Source organism: Canis lupus, chromosome 22 (assembly GCF_048164855.1).
Source record: "Canis lupus baileyi chromosome 22, mCanLup2.hap1, whole genome shotgun sequence".
Classification (NCBI taxonomy): Eukaryota; Metazoa; Chordata; class Mammalia; order Carnivora; family Canidae; genus Canis; species Canis lupus.
The window spans coordinates 35,462,085-35,476,039 of NC_132859.1; the positions used below are offsets into that span (position 1 = coordinate 35,462,085).

At 36.4% G+C, this 13,955-nt stretch overlaps 1 long non-coding RNA gene across 3 annotated transcripts in view; it reads right to left on the minus strand.

Moving 5' to 3' along the window:
• Window positions 1-2,310: 2,310 nt before the first annotated feature.
• LOC140614133 (uncharacterized) overlaps window positions 2,311-13,955 on the minus strand; it is a 70,066-nt gene continuing 58,421 nt past the window's right edge. Inside the window, exons 5-6 of one of the 3 annotated variants that reach the window (XR_012015020.1) lie at window positions 6,862-6,965; window positions 2,311-2,519 (exon numbers count right to left, since the gene is read on the minus strand). This is a non-coding gene — a long non-coding RNA (uncharacterized lncRNA). The remainder of the gene's footprint in view (window positions 2,520-6,861; window positions 6,966-13,955) is intronic. The other 2 variants (XR_012015021.1, XR_012015019.1) reach the window with 2 other exon arrangements.

Below are 13,955 nucleotides of genomic sequence, written 5' to 3' on the forward strand. Positions count from 1 at the left end.
AGGGCTTCCTGAACCCTAGATCCCAGTGAGGACTACCACAGGTGTCTCCTGAGTGTAGCGAAGGTACAGCTGGTTCCCTATGGATTCAGCTCTGTGATGTTGGCTGAAAGTCAACCCTAAAGACCTGGTCTTTCATACTGAGTATGATTTTGTCAACATCCAATTCCCTGTATTAAATCATTTCCTTCTCAAAATGCTAGGGTTTTTGTTGTGTTCAACTGAGCAACGATTCTATAAGAGGCCAGGAAAGGAGTCATAAATAAGTGATTAGGACTTCATGCTGCATGTTAAATATTTAAGAATATTTTCCACTTTTACAGAAAATGTTATTTACCATCTTATTTTAAATAGAATTTAGTCTTGGTTTACCTTTTGTTTCTCCTCTTTAATGGATATACTGTAGAACTGTCTCTCTCTACTATAAGAATAAAGAACACTCTGCAAAAATGGTGGTACTAATTAGCACCTGACAATTGGCCTCAGCTTGGGGGTTATATGGGGGAATGGTGTGGACTGTGCTTCCACAATGGAACCATGAGATTAGATGCTGTGACAGGTAGAGAATAAGGCAACAGAAGAGGAAGTGGGCAAGTTGACCAGAATAGTGTTGCAGACTGTGTCACACATAGCGTGACATCCTTCCTAGTCCTGGTGTGTTTTCTTGTGCACAGAAGACCCTGCCATGTCACGAGTGAGTATGGCATTGCATTGCATGAGACAGTAGAGCAAAATTCATAAATTCCTACATTGTAGGCCAGATTCTTCAAAATCATTTAGTTTGGCCAAAATCATGTTCAAGAAACTTGAGCCTACATTGCAAAATGAGAGAGTACAATCAAAAATAGGGATTTCTAGTTTTGCTTGAAAAATGAGATCTGACAATTCTGGGAATACCTTCCAAGTATTCTAAGACTACCAACTCTGGCAATGAACAGTAGAGCTGAGTTCAAATTCCCTCTCATAACCACGCATACTCATCTTTATCACACAAATCACACTGAGCTGTGATTTCCTTTTTACTCACTTAACTTTCCCACTGCATTGTGGGGTGATACAGTTCCTTTTACCCCTGTACCTCTCCCACCCTGACTTATATAGTATATTCCTATTAAAATATTAATGTGTTTTTTAATTATGGAGTCAACTTATCCACTATTAATTATGTTAACATTTATTGAGTTCCCAGGCACTGATCTGGGAGCTTCTCATTTAGGCAGTGAACACATTAGCATTGGTACAAAATCAAGGACATCAGAGGAAACAAAGTTAACACTGATGAGACTTCTTTGAGATTTCTTTAAAAGAAGGGTGGTATTTCAAAAAATAAGGTAGGTACAGGACAGGGTACTATTCTAGGGAGAAAAATAAAACCCTGGTATAAGGCACACCTAAAGAGTGAAGAATAGACCTGTTGCTATAACAAAGAACCCAAAGGAAATAAAGATGGAGAAGAATATAAGGGCCAAATGTCAGAACAAATAAAGGCCTGATTCTAAGGTTCAGACCTGATCCTATCCACACTGGATGCTATTTAAGTAGATGTGATGAAAAGTGGGGTAGAAATATTTAGGTGACAACAAATTGTAGAAAGCTTTACAGGTGGGAAAACCATGGCTTATAAAAGCAGGTGGTTTACAAAGTGTATATATATATATATGTCAAAACTCGTTAAGTTTTATACTTTAAATATGTGCAATTTATTATACCTCAGTTAAACTTCAATAAAACTGAACAGAGAACAGATAGGCCTTCATAAATATCCAATTTATATTCTCAAGGGCAGCGATGTTGCAGGGAAGGAAGTAAGCTAATCTTTATTAAAATCCTACTAAGGACAAAGCAACACCAACTTTGGATAAGGACTTTATCCAAACTATTCCAATTAGTCAGCTCTGCAACTCTCCACATGAGACATTATCAACACTATTTAGAGAAACTGAAATTCAAATATCAGCTCTAAAGGTCATAGAATTAGTGAGGGATTAGGTTTAGACTTGAACTCAGGTCTACTTATTTTAAAGCCCTGAGATTCCAAGTGATTCTACACATAGTGAATATTAACATTGAACCTAGAACCAGCTTCATGCTCTAGTCTCATGACAAGTACCAAGGAAAATGGGTGGGAGCACACACATAATCCAAATTAAGGACTTTGATTTATGCGCATTGAGGTTATTATCTCACAATTTTCTTTTCTTGTAGTGGTCTCGTCTGGCCTTGGCATCAGGGTAATGCTGGCCTCAAAAAATGAGTTGTAGAGTATTCCCTCTTCTCCATGTTTTTGGAAGAGTTTGAAAAAGGTTGGCAAAATCCACTTCTTTAATTTAACTTCTTTTATTTATTTATTTATTTTAATTTAACTTCTTTAAATATGTGATAGAATTCACCATTGAAGCCATCTGATTCTGGGTTTTCTTTGCTGGGAGATGTTTGCTTCCTGACTCAATATTCTTACTCTTCTTACCTTTTATCAGTCTTTTCAGATTTTCTATTTCTTCACGACTCAGTTTTAGCAGGGGCTGAAGAGTGAGGAAATGAGATGTTGGTCAAAGAGTGCAAAGTTTCATTTATAAGATAAAAAATGCAGACCTAATATACAGCATGATAACTATAGTTAATAACACAGTATTTCATCCTTGAAATTTGCTAAAAAAGTAGATGTTAGGGCAGCCTTGGTGGCTCAGTGGTTTAGCGCCACCTTCAGCCTAGGGCGTGATCCTGGAGACCTGGGATCGAGTTCCAAGTCGGGCTCCCTTCATGGAGTCTGCTTCTCCCTCTGCCTGTGTCTCTGCCTCTGTGTGTGTGTGTGTGTGTGTGTGTGTGTGTGTGTGTGTGTGTGTCTCATGAATAAATAAATAAAATCTTTAATAAAAGGGAAAAAGAAAAAGAAAAAGAAAGAAAAGAAAGAAAGAAAGAAAGAAAGAAAGAAGAAGAAAAAGAAAGAAAGAAAGAAAGAAAGAAAGAAAGAGAAAGAAAGAAGAAAGAAAGAAAGAAAGAAAGAAAGAAAGAAAGAAAGAAAGAAAGAAAGAAAGAAGAAAGTAGACCTTAAGTGTTTTCACTAGAGAAAAAAAAAATTGCACCTATGTAAGGTGATGGATATGCTAATTAGCTCAATTATGGAAATCACTTCACAGTGTATAGATATATCAAAGCATCACATTATACATCTTAAATATATATAATTTTTATCTGTCAGTTAAATCTCAATAAAGCTGGAGGTGGAAAAAAAAACAAATTAAAGACAGCAAAATTTACTTCAAACACTACTTTTACATTTTTCAGAGACCTTTCACATCTGAGATAAGATTTTATTTATTTATTTGAGAGAGAGAGAGAGAAACAGAGATAGTGAGAGAGAACATGAGTGGGAAGGAGAGGGTGAAGCAGGCTTCCTACTCAGCAGGGAGCTGGATTTGGGGCTTGATTCCAGGACACTCAGATTATGACCAAAGGCAGATGCTTAACCAACTGAGCCACCCAGGTGTCCCATCCTAAGACATTCTTAAACTGACTGGATATTTAGTGAAATTGAGAGAGAGGAGAGAACAGAAAGATAAAAAGAGAGAGAGAGAGGAGAAGAAGACAGGAAGAAAGAAAGGAAGAAAAACAGTATAGATAGATGAAGACCATGTCTCTTGGTTTTTGTGCCCAATTCATACAATGTGAGCCTTCTTTTTTTTTAAGATATTTATTTATTTATTTATTTATTTATTTATTTATTTATTTATTTATTTATTTATTCATGAGAGACATACCAAGAGAGAGAGGCAGAGACATAGCAGTAAGCCTGCTATGGGACTTGATCTCAGATCGCGGGATCATGCCCTGGGCCAATGGCAGATGCTCAACCACTGAGCCACCCATTTAAGCCTTCTGTTAAATGTCTAATTCAATCCAATCCATTTACCATGAATAGCATCAATTTCACCAATGAAAGCTTATTTCCAACACCAATTATGTCAATAAGTAAGCCAGTAATTTCACCAGTGGAAATCCATATGTTAGTTAACAACACATGTGGTTGTTGATCAGAAATAAGGATAGCAGAACTCCTAAGTGTGAACTTTCTGATACTAGCACTCTTCTTGGAGTAGAAATTCTCATTAGGGAAATGACAACACTAATAATATAACTAAACTGTATACAGAATATTTGATGCCTATCTTGAAGCATTTTAGAGTAATAAAAAGTGTTCTGTACAAATTTTGGTTTATCTAAATTAAAAGGTGCCATAATAAAAATGTAAAACACATTAGATAACTCTGAGTTTCAACACGTTGTTGAGTTACAGAAGTTAATTTAGGCAGAATGTCATTTTAATTATAAAGCAATGTTGGGTCACAACCTGGGTATGGTTTGCTGTCATTGCTGAATTTTAGGAAGCTTATTCTTTCATTCTGTTCATTTGCCCTCAAGTGGTTCAAACTGTTATAGTTCATTGTGGTTGATTTGCCTTCAATTATTGACTTCTTCAGTCATTTGGGAATTTTTGTTGATTTTCAATTTGGGACTATTCTAGAACTTTTCTTTACCAAACTTCAATTTCTTTGGAACAAATAAGAAATGTGTAATGGTCTCGAACATATTTCTTAATTTCTCTGTTCTTATGCTATCATTAATCAAGTATTATGTGCTTCAAAATCAACGTTTATTTGTCAATTACCTCTTTAAATCAACATGAATTCCTTCCTATGATAGAAAAGATAGTCATTGCTGTTTCACTATTAAGGAAAACAAGGTGCAGATATATTGATTCCATTTTCTCCACTGCAAATGGAGGAATGTACATTGTGGTCCAATATGGAATAACATATAAGTTGTGCAGTTTTGTCAAACATTAGGACAAAGATTAAGAATATATTTTTAGTCATTTTAGTACATAGAATTTTGTTCCCCATTTCCCATGTTTAGTGTTCTGTGTCCTAAAAGTCCTTAAAAGTCTAGAAAATGCATCAGAAAAGCTAATGATAATTAATCTCAAAGAATCCCACATCTAGTCCATGTGACTATATCACTTTCTTGGGGTGGGGGAGAGTGAGTCATAACTGACCAAATTGTACTAACAACAAAATAATAGTTATTCTCATTTACAGTGGGTTTATCATTTTAGTTCTCATTAAAAAAATACATATATATCTTACAGTATTCTTAAACAGAAGGGAAATGACACATTTTCAAATTTATACTTTAGTCTCTCTTGAGACACTATTTTAGAGGCCTAAGGCTACCATAAGATTGCAAATAATTTGCATGTTTTCTTTTAAATGAGTATCTTTTCAAGAAAGAAGAGATGTCAGTTTCCATCGTAAGCACTGGAAATGAGATCTGAAGAGTGAAGATGAGTTGCACAAAAGTTGATAAAAGAGTTGAACAATGGTCTAATTCTGGAACTGCTAAATAATTGACCATGGTACGTCCTCGTTGAAGGCCAGTTGCCAAAAATAACTTCTAGAAATGGGATGAGAATCTTGGTCAGAATTGAATTAATTTCCCAAAGAAAGAAGAACCCTATTTTGTCAATGCACAGTAATTTTATCTTCTCATAAAAATTTTACCACAGTCAAAAGCATGTGTATCATTGCTAATGTCCAACTTTTGCCCAAGAGCTGAATAGATATTTCCCATCTTATGGAGTTGTTCCTATGCAGGATGTCCTAGGAGCCTTGTTGATGTTTTGTAATTCTCTTACATTTTTTTTTACCAGAGTGTCAAGTATGTGTATTATGGCTAATGTTCACTATTTGACTGAGACTGCATAAATATTTCCCAAATTATACAACTGTTTCATTTCAGAAGGTTATTTATAACTCATATTGGTCAAGGTCAAAAAATAAATATGCTGTATTTCCTCAAAGTAAATTATTATGGGGTACATAATGGAAGTGAAAAGAAAGATAGACTCTAGAGACCTTAGGAATCTCAAGAGAACTTTAGGGAGAAGCCTGAGGCCTGACTACCCCATGTTCTTTTAATAAGTGGGGGGAATCTTTCAGGAACATGAGAGAAGCCACAGGATTTATAAACCATGCACATACAATATTCCTGACTTCTCTTCACTTGAAGCTACACATCATCTCTACAGGCCTGAATTTCAAAAAATACCAATGATTGGGAATAAAATGCCTTCTGGTATTATCTGAACATAACTTGCAATCTTACCTTAAGGCCTTGATTCATGCACCTGACAACTTCGATTTTCTGTTTATAATGCAGTATTATCTGCCTCCAAAAAATAATAGGCTTTATGGAATACATTGTGCATAATTTAATTCTTATATGCCAGGGAATTCATGACCCAGGAACATCTATTTAATTTCTAGAATAAGTATAGCTCAACACACACACACACACACACACACACACACCAATATAACATGAGCACACTTTTAGCTTTAAATTTGATTTTAATAATTGTATTAGGTGAATTTTTTAAATCACTCTGTGCAAAACATGAAGGGAAAAGCATGTTTTGAAAACCACGTTGATCATTTAAACTGTTGGACCTTGGCAATGATAGATAAAATAATGTTTAGCGTTTGGCAAATATTTATCAAGAAAATATCTATTAAATGATAGATCAGCTAAAATTATATGTATTAAAAATTATTTTCCTCTGCCACGTTAATCAAAAAAAAGATAGTCAATGAATTAAATACATTCATATCTCAATTGGGTGTTTTACTTTATTGCAAACAGTAGAATTATCCAGTCGTTCTTGCTAACTGCACTAATATTCATGAAAATATAACAATAACTGAACAACCATTTTCCTTTGTATTTTTAGATCTGTACATTAGGGATATATACATCTATCAGAATTTTATATGACTTTGACCTCATTTTTGTTGAATAATGCCTTACCTTGTACTGTTGACTCCCTATCTAGTGTGAATCAGTATATCAGGCTTCACTCTGTATCTATAATTCCTCTGGGGCAATACAGATAAATGTAGATCTCCGCTTTCCTGAAAATTTTTAGAAAAAAAGTTGAGAAAAATGAATGCTCATAATATGAACACTAACGTCAACTCTAGTACCCAATTTAATACCCACACTGATTCTAATTCTAATACCAACACTTACCGTGTATCAAGCAACCAGGTATCTTGAAGCTACCTGAAGTAGCTTCTTCCTTGTGGTGGAAATAGCTCTTATTAAATTCATTTTTCAGATAAGGAAATTAAAATAAAGAAGCCAAGTTCCCATAACCAGTAGGAGTGGAAGTTGATTTTGAGTCCAGATCTGTCTGAATCTAGAAGACATACACTTTCCACCTTACCTCAGACAAAACTAAGCAATGTGTCACTTGACATTTTTTACTGCGTAATATTGGAAATAGCATCATTCTTCTCATTTTAAAATCATTCCTTAGACTCTTCAATTTTTCTTGCAGTATATTCTTTTTACATCAAGGATTTCTAGTGTAAAATAGTTCTATCTTTAAAAAAAAAAAACTTCACAATGTTTCATTATATTCTGGAAAACTTGACTGGTTTATATTCTCTGTTGTCATTTCCTAGTCTTTCATTTGAGATTTTTCTCGTCACACTTCCACCTTGCTAGCTGCTTTTCATCAGTTGCAGACTGTCACAGGCCTGGGCATCTTCCACACCACCTTGACTCCTCTTATCCCTCTAATCATTACTGCAGTACACTTAGTGAAGCTTATGGAAGAACAGAGCGAACAACACTCCTTCTTATTCTGCACTTTTATTTTTTTTAAGATTTTATTTAATTATTTATTTATTTATTTATTTATTTATTTATTTATTTATCAGAGCAAGAGAGAGGGAGAAAAATCACATATAGGGGATAAGGGCAGAGGGAGAAGCAGACTCTCCGTTGAGCAGAGAGCCTGATGTGGGGTTTGATACCAAGACTCCAGGATCATGACCTGAGCCAAAGACTGATGCTTAACCACTTAACTGACTGAGCCACCCCGGAGCCCCACCATTCTGCACTGTTAGGCCCCACAAGCATATTTGGGCATATGAAAATCTCCCTACTGACAGGGTTAAACAATTTCAGAAATAGTTAATAATGTACAAGGTTCTAAGTATAAAGCTGAACCAATTTGGATCTTCTCTTAGGTCTCACAAAGTGAGGGCTTACAAAAAGAGGTCTTCTGGTGGGTGGGGGCCAACCTGAGTCATAATCTCAAGTCTGAGCCCTTTTTCCAAGTATCTCATACTGAAAACTCCTCTCCCTTTCATCAAGAAAAGCCCCATGTCGAAAGATGTTCCCCCATTCATCAATAGGAAAGAGCAAATTTAAACAACGAGATACCACTATACCTCTATTAGAATAGCCAAAATGAGGAACAACACCAACTCCTGACAAGGATATGAAGCAACAGGTACTCTCTAACACTGCTGGTGGGAATACAAAATGGTACGGCCACTCTGGATGACATTTTGACAGTTTCTAACGAAACAAAGCATGCTCTTACCATACAATCCAGCATTACAATTCTTGGTATTTACCCAAAGGCATCGAAAACATCGACACAAAAACCTGCACATAGATGTGCATAGCAACTTTATTCATAATTGCCAAAATTTGGAAGCAACCACCATGTCCTTCAGCAGATGAATGGATAAATAAATTATGGTGCATCCAGACAAAAAATAGTATCCAGTGCTAAAAAAAGTGAACTATCAAGCCATGAAAAGTCATGAGGAACCTTAAATGTATACTACTAAGGGGAAGAAGCCCATCTGGAAAAAGCTACATACTTATAGCAGCAATGGAAAAATCAATGGAACAATTATAGCGACAATGGAAAGATCAACGGTTGCCAGGGGTTAGGGAGAGGGTTGGGATGGATAAGTGGAGCACAGAGGATGTTTTAGGGCAGTGAAAATATTCCATATGATATTATAATGATGGCCACATGTCATTAGACATTCACCAAACCCATAGAATGTACAAAACTAAGAGTCAGTCAGGTAAATTATGGACTTTGGGTGATCATGCTGTATCAATGTAGGTTTATCAACTGTAACAAATGTTGGGATGTTGACAGTAGGGGAAGCTTACATGTACAGGGGCGGAGGTGTATGAGAACTTCTGTACTTTCTTCTCAGCCTTGTTATGAACTTCAAAGAGTTCTAAAAAAATAAAGTCTATTTAAAAGGAAAAATTATCAGGAAAGTCTTTTCTTTTTATTCTTAAAATTATATTCTTTTCAGTTTCCTACCAATGCTAACTGAACCTAAGAATCCCTTAAGCACAAAATCTCTAAGGAAGAAGTAGCATTCAAGGACAAACATGTTAGCTTGCTATTTTTCTTTTTTTTTTTTTTTCAGACACACTCCAAAAGAAGCGCTTTTAGATGGAACATGGTTTTCTCCATTAGCAAGTACATACCTGCCCTTGGAGTCAAAGGGCTTCCATTGTTACGCTTTTTAGAACTTCTGGTTTCTTTTCTTCTCTACTTGAGGTGTCAACTAAAGTCTCAAAAAGTTCTGTTAGTCTTGAATAATGGAAATGAGAATATAAATATGGGTTAAATTCTTTTTCATTTTGAAGTCTTCTTGAGATAAAGGTTGGTCAACAATGCTTCCTGCCCTGACTACCTTGTTAAACTAGATGTAATACCCTCTGTCCAGTTAAGTGTTGCTTAATTGTATTCTTCTCTAATTTAAAACTACAACCTTGAAAAAAAAGGATGCAAGCAATTCATCTAATTTTCAAACATTTTCTTTACACCACAAGATCAGTTTTATGAAAAATCAGTATTTTTTAGAATACATGCGAACATTATTCAGTAAGTTTACAAAAGAATTGTATTAAAAATTATAAGGAAGAAATAATAAATAAGCTGAATCTAAGAGGTGTAAGGCTGAAAAAAAGGATTATTTCTTGTTTGATATCAATACCTACTAGCCAGTTTTAATAGAAATCAGATTTCATTTATCAGAATTTGGTTTTTCAATAAAAACATGATTGCTAGCAATGGCTGGGAGTGTTCGTAATAAAGAAAGGTCAAGAACCCAATTTAGACGACAGAGAAGAGAAGAAAAAGAGAATCCAGAAGAAAAGATAAATTTATAGTTTATAGTTCACAGTTAGTGTCTGGATGCAAAATGCCTCTGGAGACTGAATGCAAGATCATTTGTTCATCTCGATCAGATACTAGGAATTATTTAGGTATGTGTGTGTATTAGTCTTTCATTTATTCAGTTAATTATTACTTGTGGGATCTACTGGGTGGGATGGGATACAAAGGCCCACTCAGTGGCATTTTCAATGATTTATTCAATAGGTAACATGAGACATGTGTACATATAATTCAGTCAATGATGTATCAATGGTAGAGTATGCTAATCTAAAGCATTGCTGGGACACCTGAGTGGCTCAACAGTTGAGTGTCTGCCTTTTGCTCAGAGTGTGATCCTGGAGTCTTGAGATCGAGTCCCACATCAGGCTCCCTGCATGGAGCCTGCTTCTCCTTCTGCCTATGTCTCTGCCTCTGTGTGTGTGTGTGTCTTTCATGAATAAATAGATATTTTTTTAATTTTCTTAAAAAAATTAAGCATTGCTTACTCAAATTGTGTTCTGCAGACCTAGGGCAATCTAGGAAGTGTTTGTCACCTCTCCATGATAAGCAAAGCACAGAATTTGAGAGTAACTGTGTAGAAAATCTGGTAACATTTGATGTTGCTGCAGCATTCCATATGATCAGTGCTCATGAACGTTGCATCCAACAGTAAAAATCGGGGAATGATGTTTTGTATAGGTTTTTATTTTTCTTGTACTTAATTTTTATAGTAATTTATAAATATATCAGTCTGCAATGGATTAAGGATGGGGGGGAATACTGTCCTTTAATTGATATTTTTAAAAACATTGTGAAAAAAATCCAATCTTAAAGTTCAGAACTAGGAGGAGGGGCTCTACCCCAAGGTAAAAATGAAGGCTTAATGAAGAATCTGGTATTTTGAAGAGGTCTTAGAGCATGGCTAGGGCTTTAAAAGGTGGAATAGGATTACACGTTATATTTTGGGAAGAAAAAATAGCCTGAATTTAAAGTGTGCTTGAAAAGCAAGTAAATGACTTTGGCAACAATGGAACAACCACAAAGACAACTGGGGTGGTGGGTAGGGGCTGGAGGCTAGAATGAATAGAATGTCCAGAAAGGAACATGGATGCATTATTTGGCTTTGTAATAAGTGAGATATCTAGATAGTAGAATATTATAAGAGTTGTATCTTTTAGTGGGCTGCAAAAAAGATTGAAAATGATAATCTTAGAAACCAGAAGACCAGTTAGAGAACTATTGTGATAGAAGGGAAGCAGGTAAACAGGGCTTGACCTGGGTGCTGGAAGAGAGAACATGGCAAGAGTGGATTAATACAGGCTTTCAGGAAAACCCAAATTCTATTCCTGTTCAGCACCATGCACAGAACCTGACCCACAGGAGACATCCACTGCTGTCACTTTGTGGAGCTAGAGAGATTTAGAAAAGGGCCCAAAGGACTACCGAAAATCTGAAAATGTGTAGTCTAAAATGAGGACAAGATAGGCTCTATTTTAGGCATGGTCAAAGTTACACCTATTTTAAATGTGGCATTAAGAGAAGAGATGGGGTGGAAATACCAAGAGTCAGTCAGCTGTTGAGGTTTCAAAGGTAAGGACATAACATGTCTAAGAGAAAGAATGTAGGGAAAGGATAATGCTGAGAAGGCTAGAATGCCAACTGAGAGGTAAGAGGAGGGCAATTGTACCTTTCAGACTCATCAGCAGGGAGTCGGAAAGGTACAATGGCAAAGACACAGCTTCAGGATTCCAGAAAGGAAGATTTTTCAGAAGACACATCAACCACACTCTGTGGGATCATGAGACCTCTGGCTGGGGAGGCTAGAAGATTTTTGGCATGTTTAGAGAGAGACATTTTCTCATTGTGGCAAAGTTCATAGTGAGTTGGAGCAGTTTGGGGCAAGATTAAATAGTGAGAAACAATAATCAGGGGTGAAAAGTATCTCTTAGAAAGAGTTCAATATAGTTTCAAATTATGAAAAACGTGATAGAAATCTACCTGGGGTGAAGGTGATAGAACTGAATGAAGGCTGAGGGTGGAAGTGGGGAAGCAGGTATGGAGGAGAGCTGTGTGGAAAGGAAAGCTCACTAAGGGCACAAGTGTTTGGAAGAAGCAAGAAGGCTGAAGACTTGAGAAAACAAGTAGCACCTAGGAAGTGAGAATTCGGAATGTGTATTCTGAGGAAGGAAGTGGGCAGAAGAGACAGGTGACCTTCTATAACCTGGAAAACAGAGGCACTGGTAATTTTTAAGAGAAAGTGGTTTAAGTGACTCAGCTAAGTTTTATCTTGGTTCAGCTGATCCACATCAGGCTGCACCTACTGATCAGGACTTTCTCCAACAGGACCCCAGTCAGGTTTTACGGGGTGGGAAGTGAAAATTGAGTAGCTGTCCCTACAATGGAGGCATAGGCAGCAGTTTGTTTACTTTCACCAAAATTTAAGATGAATTCCTGTTTTCCTGTTTTTGTGCTCCTTGCTCAAGTTCCTATAAAACATGAGAACAGTATTTTCTAAGAACTATTTTTGCACACCTTATGGTTTATCAGCTAGTCAAAGTTCATGGAGCTGGGAACAAGACAAAATCAGAAAGAGAATAGGGTAAAATGAAGGGGAAAAGAGTGTGCCACCCCAAAGTATGCCTCTTTGGCATATTGATTATTTTGAATTGGTCAATTTTTTTTTTTTAGATTTTATTTATTTGTTTAACAGAGAGCACATAAGCAGGGGAAGAGGCAGGCATTCAGAGAGGGAGAAGCAGACTCCCCACTGAGCAGGGAGCCTGATGTGAGTCTCAATTCCATGACCCTAGGATCATGACCTGAGCTGAAGGTAGATGCTTAACCCACTAATCCACCCACACACCCCTGAATTGGTTATTTGTAAGAAACAGACACAGGTAAGCTCTGAGAACTGGGTAGAAGTTATCCTTTTGTGAGAGATATTTACATCCAAAGGGAACTCTCTATGTGTAAAATTGTGTTCCAGTCTGTATCAGGAAGAGAAAGATGACTCTAAGCCTCTAGAACTCTTATCAATGGAAAAGAAAATAACTTAAATCTGCATAACAACCCCACTGTGTGTTTCCTGTGTTGTTTCCTAGGCATTTTGTAAACAGCCATGACTGGCCTCCTCACCAACTCAAAATCTTCTCTTGTATGTAGCTGAAGATGGTATTGAAGTGGTATCTTGGAGTATTTGGGGGAGTTGCTTAGTCTTCCTGGGTGTCCCTCATTTATACACGAAATATACATGTTATTAAACTTTTGCCTTTCTCCTGTTCATCTGCTTTTTATTACAAGGGATTCTCAGGGAAGAACCTAGAAGGGTAGAGTAAAAAATTACTTTTCCTTCCCCACAGAAGATAGAAAGCAGAGAGAGAATCAGGGACCCTCCATCTTGTTTATTGTAGTCTTTCTACATCTTTATTTCTTGTCCTTCTTTCTTATTCTCTCAGCCACTGACTTTATCCTGAATGACTGGCACAGATAAGTTGAAATCATTCTTTCCTTGAACAGTCTTTCTTCTCACCTAATTCTTAGTTCTCTCTCTGCTGGTCAAGCAGCATACATCCTGGGGGGATTTCCTGGACTCCTAGGCTCAATTGATCTTTTTCTCTCTCAGCTCTTCCTCTTCAATAACTGAAGATTTCATCCATTCCCAGCTTTGCCACAACCTGTAGCTAGGGTAGCATCATAAAAAAGCATTCATTACTCAGTGCCTTTGGAATCAAGCAAAAACTTAACACTTGGCTCTGCCATTTCTAGGTTGTGTAACTTTTGGCTACCCAGTAAGTTAATTTCACCTATGCAGCTTTTTCATCTTCAAAGTGAGGAAAATAACATATTGCAAAGATTACATTAATTGAAATAACAGTGGTAAATTCCCTGTTACATTGTCAAGAACACTGAAGAA